The 10,629-nt window shown below is 34.5% G+C and overlaps 1 pseudogene; it reads left to right on the top strand.

The window, feature by feature from the left end:
- The first annotated feature begins 220 nt into the window (after nucleotides 1-220).
- Nucleotides 221-9,756, top strand: LOC111642516 (annotated as a pseudogene).
- Nucleotides 9,757-10,629: the final 873 nt, after the last annotated feature.

Genomic DNA, 10,629 nt, shown 5'->3' with positions numbered 1-10,629 from the left:
TATTATGTATTGTCTAAATAAAGAAATTTGATTTAGTTACTATTTTAATATACCAACAGATGGAAGCACGTAACAAAATAATCGATTTTAATAATAGAAAATCAATAATAAAGTAGAATAGGAATAGAAAAAGCTAATATATGTACCATTTATATTTAATATTATCTTCTTACTAATAAAGGAAAATTAATTGTGAACAGGGAGAGAAAAAAAAAACTTAAATTAATCTGTGGAAGTTTTAAATATCTCGACGAAACTTGGCAGGATGATGATGATGAAAAGAGAATGCTAATTAAAAGTGTTATCCAGTCATTGATTATTTGATTGGCATTTCAATTAGGATATTTAAATGAGCAGTTGAAAGGTATACAAAAAGTATGAAGATAGTGTTTCGTTGCAAAACTATAATGATATAATGTTAAATTTAATATTAAATATAGTAGATTATTAGTCATTGTATTTATGAACTATATAATTGTATTTCAATGTGAATTCCGTCCGTCCGATTGTCTTTCTTTAATCTCAAGAACAGTGCTAGTTAGATGAAAAACGAGATCAGATATAGAAACCATAAGGGGCAACAGGCACCATTTAACTATATAGAAACTTCCGATTTAAATCGAAAGTCGTTATTTCAATTAAAAAGTTCTCCCCCCCGAAATGTGTTAGATAGATAACCGGCACGACTCTATTGTTGAAGGAAAAGTATGATGTACAGGGGCAAGCCACTACTAATTTCAGGTGGAGAGCATATATTTTGGGGCACTACTACATACACTAGTAGTAAACGAAAAAATAATACCAGTTGACCCTCTATAACACTGTTGATAATTCCGTTTTATATGAATTTCATGTTGTACGAGTCACTTAGATTTTACAGATATGCGTGACGGGCTGTGAATGGCTCACGTATTTGTAAAATCTAAGTGACTCGTACAACATGGAATTCATATAAAACGGAATTATCAACAGTGTTATAGGAGGTCGACTGTAATTGTGCATCTGCAGATTGAGTAGCATGTAATTTGCAATGTACTTCAAAGTTGTGTTGAACTTTGTTAGCATGTAGAAGCGCATCTTTTATGCAATTTATGGAATTTGAGCGAGGCTGTTTATTGGTTCTCCACGAGGAGGGGAGATTATACGAATTAAGCACCTCAAAGACTTAGATATGGATATTAATAGTATACGATAGTTCACCAGTTCTTCGACGAATTGAGTTCAGATTCATGTTTAATAGACCCAGAGATCTCATTTAAAATGAAAGTGTTTTACTGTACTATTGATACAGTTGGTAAAAGGGGGTGAGGTCTTACTCAGAGGTATAGCCCTAGAAGGAGAAAGGAAGGAAGGAGGGGTTCAGGAGGTGGGATAAGGTGAGGAATGCGCTGAGGGAGAGGAGGATTAGGGAATGGTAATAGAAGGGGGAAGAGGAGGAGGGGCACCAGCTGGGATTTGTTTATTAAAACATAGAATTACATAATTACAATTTATAATGTTTGTACTGTACATAATGACTAATAGATGATACACCTGAACGATAATTGGCGCCGTGGTTGGTCTTACATTACAATTGCAGGCATGATGAGTGCTGAAGTGTGATACGAGGAAAGAATAGCACCCTTATGGAGGTATCCGAATAAGTCCTAGAAGAATGTGGTTCTTTGTTGCCGTCCTTGGGTCCTGGAGTTATGGAGTCTGGCTGTGCCTATTCGGTGAGTTGGCTGGCATATTGTCTTGGGTAGCAGTTGGGATATGATAGTCTGCTAACTTTAGGTTGTTGATAAATTTGACGAATTTGGTGTAGGCCTATATGTCCTTGTCCTCGAGGAATGCGCTGAGGTGGCAGGGCCAGTTGTGCCCTTTTTGGGTTGTCAGGTCTCTTAGTTGTTGACAATACTGATTGAACTTGCTATAAGTAAATATAAGGTGGAAAGGGTCATCCCTCTCCCTTATTAGACAGTCACAAAGTCCATTTCCCTTCTTTAGGAAGCAATGTAGGTAGCACTTAAAATTGCTGTAAGAATCTGCGTTATAGGATGAGTCGTACTCAGGAAAGTGAGGCGGGACCTATTGTTGACGTCTGGGAGGAAGTTGTGAGTATTCCGTCCAGTCTGGCTACTGTCCCAATCATTTTGCCACCTTGACATAGTGATGGCGGTGAGTTCCTTTTTGAGGAAGAAGATGGGAACGGAGGTATAGGAGTATGTGGAGGCTACTTTATGAGCCTTCTTTGCCAGATTGTCCACTGTTTCATTTCCGATATTGCCGGAGTGATCCCTGACCCAGTAAAAGGCAATGTGAGTCACACCGGCAAGGGCTGTTAATGTGTCCAGACTTATGATGGGGAGTTTACGGTTTCCTTTTTTTTTATCTGATATAGGGCTGTTTTGCTGTCAATTATTATGTTGATCCTTTTCCCAGTGAACTGCTAGATATTGTCTTGGATATATCGAAGTGTTTTCCATATTGCTAAAGACTCCGCTTGATTCACTCATACAGTTTGTAAGCGGCATTCCAAAAGAGCTTTCTCTGGGGGTCCAGCAGGTGAACAGCTGCACCGACAGCGCCTGTAGCCTTGGAGCCGTCCGTGTAAAAACCGAGTCCCCTCAAGGACTGAGGTGGATGTTGAACAAAGTTGGAGGTTATGCTGTTTGCTGTTTGCTATTACTATTGATACAGCAATGCAACATTTAAAAGAAGTCTTCAGGTCCAAAAACTTGGCAGGTACTGTACAGTACATTCTCCTTTTTGTATTATCCAAAGATAAGAGCAATGACAGAAGAAAATCTGAAAAATATACGAAGGTTCTAGTTGATACATACACTACTAAAGTATGAAAAAAGAACACTGTTATAGAATTAAAATTATACAAATAGAATCGTTTAGTGCGAAAGTGAAACTATAGTTTGGGAGGAGTCTGCACATTGTGGGCCTAGGGCCGTATTTGTAATTGCTGTATTATGCAAGAGTCAAAATAACTATGGCCTTTTCAAGATATAACTGACATTACGTCTTATCTCCTATTCGTATCCCTTGTCAATTGTATACTTTTTCTTTAACTGGAAATAAATTTGCATTGCATAAATATGGACTCTAGACCCTTCGTACTACTTGATTTTCTGTCCATAATACTCGAACCTCTATTGAGAATCGGAGCGATTTGTAAACAATCAGTATGTTGTATCGTACAGTACATGGCAATATGACTTCAGTATACGGACTTAATTCATTTTAAGATATGCTCTGTTGTTCAGAGATAAATCAAAGCATCTAAACAAATCCTCCTCCGGTTCATTGCTGTTACACTGTTGATCAGGATCAACAGTGTAATTTATTGGTACCTCTACATTGGACCAGCGGTGGCCAAGCAGTTCCGTTCCCTGAACACTGGTAGTTCATTCGTGGGTTCGCGCCTGGCCATGCGGAGTTTACCGGGTTTTCTCCACGTCTTTAACACCTAAATAGGGACCAATTACCTCTAAAAGACCTCCCGGAAGGCATCTCCCTTAGACAGATTGCCCAAGAGTTGCCTTGCCCAAACAAATGCCCCTACATTTGGCACACCTGCGGGTGCCCGGTCAGCCCGCTCCTTAAACTGGCACTGATCTTTCAGTATTTCTGGGTCGTGACAGAGCATATCAGACGCCTATCGGGACTAGTTTCTTGAAAGAAGAATGGTCCCGTTGACTCTAATTACACTCTAAATTTAGACAAGTGCAGTAGAATCTTCTGGAAGACATCAAGATTTTCAGTGCCCAAATACGACAATTACGAGTGTTCACTGTTTTACTGAAGTGAAAATGTTTCTCTTCCTCCACAAAATCTTCCATGGCCAGAACACTAAATATGCTCTATTGGAAGCATTCTAGCAGAATTTTTAATATGAAAGGATAATGGCAACAATTTAGCCTTTACAAATTGCAGATAAAGATATAAAGGTATATAAAGGTACATTGAATCCGGCCGAGCGATTACGATCCATCCTCCGGGGGACCAGGAAGCGAATGCGGATGGGTCGAAAACTCCAGGAAATTTTGGGGGATATTCCGGATACTCTTACTACTCAGCGTCCAATGGCGGGGGAGGTCGTACACACCATGGGTTCGATAAAAATGTCTTAGCGCCCACGGGAAGAAAGAAATAAAAACAATTACCGATACTTCGGATTCTGCAGAGACCGAACAATCGTTACGTCTCAGGTTCCTCGTATACAGTATATAATCGCAGATACTTAAGAAGGACGATTTAATTCAGTGTCTTTCATGAATTTTTTGAAATTGCATTATAGCGAAAACACGTAGAAATCGAATTTTCTCTGTAACAACCTGTATAGTCTTTTCTAACCGTAAGATAGCGATGCTTTTTGAGTGGATATAACATTACGTGGTGGTAACGCGAGGAATAATCCCTTCCGGGAGATGTTTTAAGTGTAACCGGCCTCTATTCCGGCATTACAGACAGTGAAGAAAACCCGGTAAACTCCACGCGGCCGGGCACGAACCCGGTATTACGCGGAACAATTAATTAATACGGTTATACAATAATGAATTATAATAAAGATTTTCTAATTACTTACATTAACAAATTTACATTAAAAAAAAATTAAAATTTTTCCCGACGAAATAAACATCAGATATCTTCGTTTACTTATAATCCCTAAAAATTTTAATACGCCGACATTATTATTAAATAACTTATTAAACATTTAATAATATATAACTTTATTAAGGAAATAATAATAATACGAATGGAATAAAAATAGAAAACCGGAAAAGGAATTCGAAACATCAATGGAAGAATGTTTGTATAGCATTTGCGAATACGAGATGGCGCGATTGGAGTAACCGCTTCTTCGATAAATTCTATACTAAACGGTGGAAATTGAGATTTTTATTTGAATCAAACAAAATAAAAAAAAAATAAATTTAAATGAATTACTAAATAATCGGTAAGTAGGAGAGACTTATAAACTTCTTTCTTTTTAATAATATATATGAATTGATAATATAATTTAAGATTTATATCAATCTTTACAATGCTACATATGATTTAATTGGTGTCATTTCCAATTTATTATATTTACCGGCTTTATTGTTATATTTTGACACCAGTTCTATATGAAAAGCATTGAAATTATATACAGTATATATATATTTGCATATTTATTATATTATATTTAAATGGTTTAAAGTATTTTTCAGTGTATTGAATGAAGGAAGCATTTAAATATGTTACATGTGTAAATAGTATTGTGTAGTATAATAGTTGAAAAGGCTATCCACATTTTTCTGCGACGGAATCCGTAAATTTCACTAGGGGAATCCGATATTAAAGGTACGGGCCGAAATTCATGCCGACGTTTGCAATTAAAGGAAATATTTAATACATTCTGCAAAAACTACGTACTTTCGTTTGTTTGTCCCGGCACGACGCTACTTTAAATGTCCCTTCGCGGTACCGTTGCTCGTCGAATCGCTCGTAGTAATCTGGAACGGTTTCTTCCGATTACTCCCATTCTGCAAAAGGGTTTCCCCGCCAAAAATTTCTTTAAAGGTCCGAATAGATGAAAATCCTAAATCTGGACCGTATGGAGGACGTTTCCGATTCTGCTGTGCCGACTGCGGTTTGGTTTGATTTGACGTGCGGAGTACGGTCCGGATTTAGCCCCCTTGGATTTTCGTTTATTTGGACCTTTGAAGAAATTTTTGGCGGGAGGAATTGGAAGATACCGTTCTGGACTACTTCGAGCGACTCGACGGGCAACGGTACCAGAAAGGGACGTTTAAAGTGGCGTCGTGCCGGGATAAATGTCTTGACATTTACGTCGAGAAATAAATGATAAGTATGTAGTTTTTGTGGAATGTATTAAATGTTTTCTTTAATTATGAATGTCGGTGTAATTTTGATCTGTGCCTTTAATATCGGACTCCCCTCGTATTTTAGGCTGTAAATATGTGGTGCACCGGGAGAAAGATTCCGAAGAAAAAGGAAAACAAACACTACAAAATTTTCCAAAAATCTTTTCCTAATTAAAATTTGCTTCTTATTTATATTGTTTGTGTCTTCTATTACTTTACTATTGATGAATTAACAGTTGCATAAGGTGGGAATTTTATCGATTGGCATTAACGATTTGTTTATCCATTTGACTGATCCTCCGATATTAAATTCCAAGTGTTCGTCTCTGTAGGCTTTTTCCGTAGACTTCTCGGTTTTATTTAGATTTAAGCTTTTGTTGAATTTCTATATTAATTTAATAAAAATATTTAGTTTGAAAATCGAGAATGCTGTTCAAATTTCTCTATGACATTGCAACTTTTTATATGTACTGTACATATTTATAAAGTTACATTTAAATGATTGAAGTATTTTTTGATGTATTGAAGATGTACGAGTGAGGAACATTAAATTCGAAATATGTATAAAAATATGGCTATCAAAATTGAAATATTTTTGGTTGTAAATTAGCATATCTCTTCAGATCTGCAGCTATGAGGGCTATGAGGTCACTAAAACCCTTTGACTTAGATAACAGTGCTCGTATGTAGTATATGTAATAAATGCTTTAACTTTTGTTGTGTAAACTAAGGCTGATGTTATTTTTTTACACGTAGATTGTAGCTAATAGGCCTAGTGCTAGATGGAAAAGAGAAAAATACCAGTCACAATTTTTTTAGCTTGCTTCTTGTTTATATATTTGGTCCCCCAATAATTTATTCCTAGCTACAGGACTGGCACTTTACAGTTTTTCTCTATATATTTTACAGAGTTGAGATGTAAGATTCTATTTAATTTTCACAATAATCAAATAAAGTATTAAGTTTGAATATTGAAATAACTGTCCGATTTTTGCTTCGACATCTTATTTTCTTGTCTGTATTTTTTGCTGAATTAAATAATAGAAATAAAAATTCAGATGTTATGTTTTAGAAGTTGTTTATAGTTTCNTTGATCACATTATCTAGTAATGCTCTTCTTGATCACAATACTCTAGTAATGCTCTTCTTGATCACAATACTCTAGTAATATGTACTTGATCACAATACCAGAGTATTGTGATCAAAAACCTAAACTAAAATCTGGCTGAATTATTAATTTTTCTTCTTTTTTTTTTAAATTAAAACCGTCATTAGCATGATTATCAGGGATTATAATCTTTAAAATTTACATTATTTAAATTCGGTAATTATAAAATATCATTATAAATCTGGAAAGGATGCTGAATTAATAAACTCTTTAAAAGAAAAAAAAAAAACAAGGACTTGCTCTCCTCAAAATAAACTCTGCGGATACAGAATAAAATCAAAATTGAATATTTAAATTCTATCATTATCATTTAAGATAACGCTTTAAGCAGGGAGAAAAAAAAGTGATTGAACTTATATCTATCCTAAGAAGGATGCAGGAAAAAAAAAAAGAAATACCATGACACCTGATTGAGACTTTTATCGGCAACCAATTCTGGCAATCTCCGAACGAAGTTGGCCAAGAAAACTTCTTTTTCCAGATTTATCTTCTGTTCACTTTGAGCAACAGAAAGGAATGACATCAGGATTTGCAGAACATCAATGAAGTCGTTAAGGAATTCCTTATCTTTGTTTCGTCTGGTAAACTTTATTTTCTACATCAATTTCTTTTTAACTATTATCCTAGACTTAAGATTAACCCCTAGATAAATTATAACGTTTAGAAATTTCTTATTAATTTAATACAAGATAAAGAAGAGGAAAACTTTTCATTCACCTCTCTGTGTGTGTAAATAAACGTCTAATCAGACTTTCATTTGTGAAAATAAAAAAAAAAAAAAAAAAAAAGATAAGGAAACGTCAAGAGTGCAGCTAAGTTACTGAAGCTAGGATGGAGACGTGCAGTAACACGTGCTACTTCACCTACTATTCAATTTCCTGTGTGTTATGAATAAAACATTACTCTTTTAACATAACTTCCTGATAGATTTCGATTGTAGAAAGTGGAAACTAAGTTTCGTCAGTAGTCACTTTACCATTTTAACAGTTTATTTAATAAGTTTCTGGATAGGAAATTACGTGAGAACTTCTCTCTCACAATGCTGTCGTTTTCGTCACTATCAGATATGACGGAAATAATGTGCTATTAGTATTCAATGAGATTTTCGTATTCAACGTTTTCAGACGTAAACGATCCAATTTCGTGGTTTCCAATGTCGAATTTCAATAACACTTGCGAGAATTTGCTTTAAAAAAACGAAGGAGAATCTATAATTCGTTTGAAGATCGAATAAAGCACGAAAGATATAAAATATTCTATAGAAATTTTTCAAATTAAACAGAGTAAAATGTACTATAATACAGTAGACTTCCTCCTATAACACTGTAGATAATTCCGTGTTATATGAATTCCGTGTTGTACGAGTCACTTAGATTTTACAAATACGTGAGCCGTTCACATCCCGGCACACGTATTTGTAAAATNTTCCAGCTTTTAATTTTTTTTTTTTTTTTCTTCTCAAGTTGGCTTAACTCAGCTTGAAAATTCAAAGGTGGATTATCTTTTAAAATGGAAGGTAACAACAGCAACAATAATAATGATGTTAGTATTCAAGATTCCAGAACGAATCTCATCATTAATTACTTGCCGCAGACTCTTTCCGATCCCGAATTTAAAAGTTTATTTTTAAGCATTGGCCCCATTAAAACTTGCAAAATTGTTCGACACAAAGCCACCGGCTACAGTTACGGATTCGGATTTGTTGATTACACTACTCCGATTGACGCAATGAGGGCAATACAGACTTTAAATGGATTTCAGATTCAGAACAAAAAAATTAAAGTTGCTTATGCACGACCAAGTAGTGATAACATAAAAAATGCTAATTTATATATTAGAGGTTTACCGAAACATATGACAGAACAAGAATTTCAAAAAATATTTTCGGTATGCGGATCAATAATTCAGTGTCGTGTTTTGAAAGACGACGTTACGGGACAGGGAAAGGGAGTCGGGTTTGTATTATACGATCTGAGAGATCAAGCCGAATTAGCCATTGAGAAATTTGGAGGACAGACTCTTCCAGGTGGAGGCGAACCACTGTCTATTAGATTTGCAGAAGACAATGCCAAAAAGGTTCGTCCTCCAGTTGCCACAATTACTCATTTTAACACTTCTGTAAGAAGTAATTTTAGTGGAGGTGGTCCAATCAGGCAGACTGGTGGTAGATATCGATATAGCCCCATGTTAGGAAATTATGGAGGAGGTAGCAGTGGTGGAGGATTAACTATAAGTGAAGCAGGACATATTCTCTTTGTATACAACATAGGTCCAGATACAGACGAAAAAACTTTATGGCAACTATTTGCTCAGTACGGATCAATTCTTAAAGTCAATATTATTCGAGACAGCACAACTGGTGCCGGCAAAGGATACGGTTTTGTAACAATGGCGAAATATGACGACGCAGTCTGGGCCATCGAAGCTTTAAATGGCTACCAGTTTGCAGGAAGACCACTTCAAGTATCATTTAAGACTCCAAAAATGTAATATTCATTTCTTTTTTATTATTGTAGCAGGAAATATCATTTTTGAAGCATTAATGGAACTTGTGCTTCCTACATCACATCATGTGCTGTATTGTTTTATCATGATTTCTTACAATCATGTCTGTAGTTGGTGAACACAATACAAAAATTAATGTTTACTTTATTGTCCAAATTTTGTTTAACATTTTAATAAACAATCACACAAATTCATTTATATATGTAATTTATTCATAAATATTAAATATATGAAATTTTCTCTCCTCTTATTTATTAAATTTTANCATTCATTCGTTTTATAAATTAATTAAAACTTTATACTCGTATATCATTCAATTTTGTATAAAATATTCATTTGATGTATTCTTATATTGTAAATTTCTTTATGATGATCTTCGATCTCTACAATAATATGTAAGATTAAATATTAGTTTGAATCTCATTCATTCGTATTATAAATTAATTAAAACTTTGAAAATCTTCAGTGATTTTTTTTTTATTTTTTAACACACGCTATCCGGAATAATTCAAATTTGTAGATCTGATTGTAAGCCCTTCATTTAATAAAGCAGTCCAGTTTATTAATATTTTATTTCATTTCAATTCTCAAAGCAGTCTAAATGCAGAATGTTTACTTGGTATGCCAAATAATATCTTATAACTAGTATTTACTAATTAGAATACAGGTATACCTCGAGTTACGTCGTTTCGAGTTACGTTGTTCTCAATTATACGTCGTCTGTCAAAAAAACTACATGGAAAATAAAAATCAAGTTTAAGTCATTTTGTTTGACTTTACTCCAATACTGAGCTCCAATATCTACCGTTTGGCATCGTTGTCAGTCCCACTCGATATTGGTAAATTTAATATAAATTAGTTTATTTTCTACTGTCGCAAGATAATTTTAATAACTGTATTTGTTATTTAACCTTACAAAATCATCTTATTTTATAGTGTCTTAGAGCAAACCACATTCACAAATAAAGTCTGAGATGTACTGTAAACATTGTCAAATTGTAAATATGTACATTTACAAGTATGTACTGTACATGAATTCGTAAATTTAGATGACTTTTTTCTGTACTATATTAAAAACTAAAATTTATTTGTTTG

The sequence above is a fragment of the Centruroides sculpturatus genome, unplaced genomic scaffold (genome assembly GCF_000671375.1).
Source record: "Centruroides sculpturatus isolate CEXI.00-Female unplaced genomic scaffold, Cexi_2.0 scaffold1727, whole genome shotgun sequence".
Lineage (NCBI taxonomy): Eukaryota > Metazoa > Arthropoda > Arachnida > Scorpiones > Buthidae > Centruroides > Centruroides sculpturatus.
Note: the sequence above shows the minus strand (reverse complement) of the source record. Positions and strands in the feature narration are given on the sequence as shown.